Source organism: Bidens hawaiensis, unplaced genomic scaffold, assembly GCF_021521415.1.
Source record: "Bidens hawaiensis isolate Kalapana, Puna unplaced genomic scaffold, B.hawaiensis_p1.1 tig00001032_1, whole genome shotgun sequence".
NCBI classification, from domain to species: Eukaryota; Viridiplantae; Streptophyta; class Magnoliopsida; order Asterales; family Asteraceae; genus Bidens; species Bidens hawaiensis.
The window spans coordinates 2,441,697-2,446,517 of record NW_027491060.1 but is presented as its reverse complement, the minus strand read 5'-3'; the positions used below and the strand labels follow the sequence as shown (position 1 = coordinate 2,446,517).

The 4,821-nt window shown below is 30.3% G+C and overlaps 1 long non-coding RNA gene across 1 annotated transcript; it reads left to right on the top strand.

Annotated features, from left to right (window-relative positions):
* The first annotated feature begins 1,322 nt into the window (after positions 1-1,322).
* LOC143553365 (uncharacterized) lies at positions 1,323-3,562 on the top strand. Its single transcript, XR_013138825.1, has 3 exons — positions 1,323-1,561; positions 3,122-3,200; positions 3,356-3,562. It is a non-coding gene; the product is annotated as an uncharacterized LOC143553365 (long non-coding RNA).
* The last annotated feature ends 1,259 nt before the right edge of the window (positions 3,563-4,821 follow it).

The window sequence follows — 4,821 nt, the reverse complement described above, 5'->3', positions numbered from 1 at the left end:
TTGATACGATAAACATAAAGGCGGTACCCCACTCAAAATTGTGTAAAAGCATGACTAACGGTTTGGTTTACGATTTTTATAATTATGGGCCGTGTAAGCCAAACCAAACTGTAGGAGGTGGTTGGCCAATTTTAATTTTCTTTATGTTGTTTACGTTTTAAATTTATCGTTAATGCTATTTTATACTTCTTCTATCATTCAAACGATTCCTTTTTATAAATGTATTTATTTTGTCAAATGACAAGACGATGTCTAAAAGATCAAATCTCACATATAAATTCGGAAAACGGTGTTTCTAACATGAGTTATATAATAAAGTATCATTCGTTTACCTGCTTATAATTAAATTTTATGGGATATGTGTTTATTTTATATTACAACTAACATATAAGCTTGTACCTGTTTGTTTTAATGTTTCAGTTGACGCATCTACATGTCCGTTGTCACACGTTTCAAATGATATTTCATTATTATTATTTAATATAACTTGAATTTAATTTGAAAATAACAATAAAAGTTTAAATTTTTCCAACACATTTGTTATAAATCCATCTAAATAGGTGTCTTTCTTAGAGTCTTTAATATGAAGAATGCCTATTCCGATGCCACTGAAAGAAGAAAACAATAAAAACTCATCCCTACTATAATAAACAAAAACATGGTTATATCACTTGACACATAATTGGACCATCTTTGTGTCACTTGACACTTCAAAGATCCAAATAAAATTATATCTCATCCCATATTGCTTCAATAAAAAATCTAGAAGAAAACCAACATACATAAAAAAAAAGGTAGTGCATCCAACTTATTATTATTATTAAGCGGTGCATGAACTATTATGTACAACTACTCAGTTTTAAAAATATTTAATGTTATACCGGTTGTTTTTTTCAGTTCTTTTTGTGGTTTGAAAGCTGGTTTGCGAACAACCAAACATTTTTTTTTATTTATTTGTCGGTTGGATGCCCAATATGGTCCAGTTTCTAAACACTGCTTTTATCTCAAATCTGGTAAAATCTTAAATAAGTTGAATTTTATTTGTAACAAAAATCAAAAAGAAATATTTGAATATTTATGAAGACATGTATATTATATATATATATATATATATTTTCATATTGTTTAATAAGTGATTTAATATACCGTATGATACATATTTATATAAATAGTTTAACACATTTTTTGTATCTCTTATAGTTTGTCGTTTGAATAAATATATTTATTTTAACCCGTGTGCAACACGGGTATATTATATATATATATATATATATATATATATATTAAATATGAAGTGGCTGGTATCTCACATTTGTCTACTGTTTTTCATGCGTATAGTACAAGCCTATGAAGCATCAACAGTTAGACCACGTGTCCCCCCACTACTTTTCGTTTATCTTCATCCACCCACATTGCCTGACCCTCGCCGCCTTCTCTTCTCTCCTACACCACCACCATCACCATCATTCTCAGTTTTTTGGTACTCATCTTTCATCATTCTGATTGTGTAGTGTGAAGATTTCAACTCCAAACCCTACTGGTGGAAAGCCCCAAATTCCAGGTATATATAATTCTATACATAAAAGTTTGTATTAAGTATTTGTCTATACTCGACTTACACTTCATCTACATACAAGCTTATTAAGTTGTTTAACTTCAACAATACTTTAATTTATTAAGTTAATTCATCTATAAAATTAGGTTTCCATTAGATATGAGTTTTAGTTTTACGGTTAATATGGATTTGTAATTTGTAACTAGATGTATCTACAGAATATGTGATAGAACGCCGATTCGAGATGGCTAATCTCTCAAAATAGTGACCCTTTGAGCGGGTTAGACTCCAGAGAAATAGAGAGAACAAGACATGTAATTTACTTCAATATTCTTCTTAATCATTCTCAATGCAAGTGTACGGTATTTAAAGAAACAAATAAATAAACTACCACAATCATGAAACTAGGAAATAATGTAAACATGCATAACTGCATGAGTGGGTAAATGATAGAACATGGGTGTGGGATTAGTGGCACGTATCAATATGTGTGTTGTTGATATATGTAAATCGACTTATATAAATGCAACTCCAAAGGCTGTAAAACGAGGTGCTAATGACCAAAAACTTGGGCTGCAAAAAACACATAAGCGTGTTTAGCTTTGTGTTTCGTTTGGATCTCTATTTTTTAAGGTTTTCAACTGTTTCGTTTGAGATTATTGCGCAGAACTAGAGCAAAAAGATCACTCTGTGTAGAAATCCTCTCGCGGATATTGAGTTACGAGATGTTGATATAATTTTTTGGATTGCAAATAAATTTCTCATAATTTCCATATTCTTAGAAGTCAAGTTGATTTGTTGCAGTTGTGGGATTAAGAGACTCTTGGTATCTAGAGAACACACTGCAATTAGATGCTCCTATACTTAAACTTTGCTGTGTCTAAACGTTTTTGTCATGTTCTCATAGAAGCATCAGTCACTTTTTAAGGAGACTTTTGTGTAAATATTGACATTGGAGTTTGTTAAAAACTATTGTTATCAAGTAAAGAATATAGTTGTTTATGAGTTTCAAGATTACTTGGTGTTTTATCTTAATATATTTGGTGTTTTATTTTAAACTGAAATTTGATGATTTTCTTTGTATTGTGTGAGGTAAAATCATTCTTTACTCGGAATATGAACCAGATAACCTCGACTATATGCTCTTTGATAACACACTTAAAAGTGAAACATTTACTTTCACTTACTAAATTACAGTAACAATTAATAGATCTACTAATGTTTTCTATAAAAGCAAAACTGAGTTAAGTGCAAAAATGCAGAAAATAACATGTAAATGACAAAATTATAAATAATTTAAGCACTTTGTTACGGAGTCCTGAGATGGCACAACAAGCCATCGAGGTAGCTGTTAACCATCTTCTAATTGTCAATGATGGTTCATGTGTGTGTTTTGAAACTTATATGGACTTTAAGAAAACGGTTATGAAGTGTTAAAAGGGTCAACACAACTCCTCCCGTTTCAACCCATGCCGATAATGATCTGTAACCCGTCCATCTGACCCATAACTTTTAGAGAAAAAAACTATGTGTTAAAGCCATGTTCTTGGAATAATTTTTTTGCAGGAATTCAAAAGCAGCTTCATCTTCAGTACTGTCTTTCTTTGTGATTCTCAGAGTACTGCATGATCAACTGAATATGCGGGTATTGCATTACGCCGACCTATTACGTTTAATGAACTGTTTTCCAACAGGTACTGCGTTAACATGACCATCTTCGATGATATAACAGACACAAATGCAGTGCTCTTTGATGATCCACTTATAAACGCACTTACAAAGAACTACTTCCAATTGCAGATACAAAGGAAAATAACAAGAAAAATCAATTTTATGAAAGTGAAAGAACATATGGAAGACTAGCAGGTAATAGGTGTCCATGCCATGATACCAACAACAAATCTTTTGTAATTAGGCAAACAATAACATAAATATATGGTAATTATCTTTTATACTTTAATGTAAGTCGTTAAACGTGGTTGATCCGACGCAACGCGTGGGTGGACCACTTGTATACTTTATATTTAAATGAGTCCTAAAGATTTTGTTATTTTTATAAGAAACACAAACTATTCAAGTGTACTTTAGTCTGTTAATAAAAATTTAATAAAGCATTTCAATGTTTTTAGTGGGTTGTATTTAAACAAATATGAAAATAAAATTATTGGATTAAAAAAGTTAGATTTAAACATAGACTAAAAAGGTTATTTAAATCATATTTTACTTATACCCAAAAATTACAAAATAACCAACATTTGTCATGAATCACATACTATGTAACGCTATACTATTACACATAATAAGACGGAGCGATATATACCATGGGCTCACACATTGCTCCTACATGGATTGTTACATCACGCAACGTTCCAAACGAACAACAACCCCCCCCCCCCCCCAAGTGGGGTCCCGCGACCTTCTCTTCTAATTTATATTTTTTTGGGGCTGGAAACAATTGGAAGAATGGTGATTTGCTTTCGCGGTGGGGTAGAAGAATGGTGGACAATTGATGGTTTGCTCTGGTTGTCGTAGCTGGGTTAAAGGGGGATGACCAAGAAGTTATTTGAAGAAGAAGCTTGGAGAATTTGTTTTATACACATCTATTTTTATTTATTTTTTACTTTTTTACTTTCTTTAATTTTGCTAACAATAATGCTATTAATATAAAACGTTTTTTTTAAAACCATTAATAAAATTATCAATATAAATAAATATGAAATATTACATATTTACAATCTTTTTGTACTTTTGGCTTTAATTTATTTTATAAATATCATAAATTTTATTAAATAAAAAGAAAAATACAAAATGAAGAACGAGGTATAAAAGCATTCCCAATGGATTATCTATCTCTATCTTTAAAATTTAACTAAAAAATATAGTTTCTTTAATTTATACATCATTTTGTAATAACCTTCCTCAACCCATTATCCATTGTCATCTCTGTATTCTTTTTTCTCTTTCTTTCATTTATAATCTTAACTCCTAAATATTTTGTCTTATTATCATTTTCAATATAAATTGATTTATAATATATATTTATATAAGGGTAGTTGGAAATGGAGTATTGTAGCAACACTCTAAATTTGGAGGCTTTCTATATCATTTTCAATATAAAGAGATGGAGTTTGGAGATAGAGAATGAGTTGGAATGATTATTTAGAAGTTTTTTTTAAAATTTTAGAAATGAATATGGGTATGAAGAACCCATTGAGAATGCTCTAAATGAGTTGAGTGGTGAGGTTCAGTGATAAAGAAAAAGTTGA